This window comes from Arachis duranensis, chromosome 5, assembly GCF_000817695.3.
Source record: "Arachis duranensis cultivar V14167 chromosome 5, aradu.V14167.gnm2.J7QH, whole genome shotgun sequence".
Classification (NCBI taxonomy): Eukaryota; Viridiplantae; Streptophyta; class Magnoliopsida; order Fabales; family Fabaceae; genus Arachis; species Arachis duranensis.
The window spans coordinates 76,907,416-76,909,259 of record NC_029776.3 but is presented as its reverse complement, the minus strand read 5'-3'; positions in this window follow the sequence as shown (position 1 = coordinate 76,909,259).

Below are 1,844 nucleotides of genomic sequence, written 5' to 3'. Positions count from 1 at the left end.
GGAAGAAAACAAATTGAACAGAGAGTCACGTGAAAGCATGGCTGGAGGCGTGCCTTTGGCACAAATTGATCCACGTGACCACGTCGCTGACGCATCCACGTCATGTGGGAAAAACTTCTCCCACGCGTCCGCGTCAACCACGCGAACGCGTGGCTCTATGGAATCGACGTAAATGGGTGTGTGGTAGTAAGTTGGGCTAGAATGAGGCTGGATCCATGCTGGAAGCACAAGCCCACTCATGCGAAGGCGTACCCCACGCGTCCGTGCCCTTTTCAAATATAGGCCATCCACGCGACCGCATCACCCAAAGATTTGGCAATATGAATTCTAACAGAGAGTTGTGCGACCGCGAGGCTGCCCTCGCGCTAATGAAACAAATCGATCCACGCGACCGCGTGGATGACGCGTCCGCGTCATTTCATAGAAGCGCTATCCGCGCGAACGCGTCACTCACACGTCCGCGTCACCAGCGGCGCACAGCTTATCTTAATCTGCCGAGATATCTTATCTTTTTCTTCCCCAAATCCTACTTTTTCTTTTCCTTTCTTATTTCTTCCTTCCCCCTTCCTCCTTCTTCCTTCTTTCTTCTTCCTTCTTTCTCCTTTCTTTTTTATTTTCATGCATTTTTATGTTGGTTTTGGAAATTTATTTGGGTCATTATTTTCCATACTTTGCTTGTGGATTATTAAAAGGAACTGTTTGACAATTATATATTATTTTTATAGGGTTACTTGCATGTTCAATTTAATACTTTCAATACCTTATTTACCATGTATGCTATGTATTTGTGAAAATGCCCATATGGCATTGTGCACTACTTTTATATTATTCTACTACTCTAAATGCTTGCTTTTCACAAAACTCTTTTTATATTTTATTAATTAAATATAATTGTTATTACAAATATGTTGTTAGTTTGAAAGACTTGGTAATCTAACTTGGACATTGAATGCTTGATCTATGCTACTCATCCCTTTGCCAGCATGCCAATAAACACCTTGCATTCACTTGTTATCATATGCACTAGCTATTTTCCATTGATGACTTTTCACATGTACTTATGAGCGTGTGTTAACGTCATTCTTCTTTATTGTGCATTGATTACCACCTTTCTCGCTCTCCATTCCTCTGTATTGATTACCACCTTTCTCATTCTCTTCCTTGCTCTAACCCTTAGCTTTAAAAGTTACTTTCTTTTTTCCTTTTCAGGATGGCCACCAAGAAGGGTAGAGAGAAAGCTACTCCCAAACCACCGGCAAGGAAAGGAACAAAAGAGCACCAGCTGAGGAACCACAACCCCCATCCACCTGCACATCTCAGCATGCACCGAGGACGGTGCAATCTTTAAGTGTAGGGAGGTCGATACCGATCTCCACGGGTTAGTTATTCTCTTCTCAATACCAATATTCTATTTTCTTTGTTTGTTCATTGTTGCATTGCATAATAGATTGCATGTGTAGTTGATTGTTTGCATTTAAGCACTACTTGGTTGAAAAAGAATAAGTTTCTTTTTAAGACCCTATTTTTGAAAAATTTCACTAAATTAAATTAAAAAATAAAAAAATAAAATTTTCTATGTGTTAAATTTATTTGAAGTTGTATTTGGAACATGGTTTTTTTAGCCAAAGAACACACAACCTGTGAGACTTTGAGCCTAATTACATGGTTACATTATTTAACCATAAATATTTTATTCTTTTGTATTTTCTTCTCTATGATTGCAATCTTTACTTTGTTTCAGTCTATATGTCCATTGTTTAGTATATTTACATGCTTGCATATGATTGAGGCCATATTTGATTATTAACTCACTTATCCCAAATAAAGCCTACCCTTTTATGTCA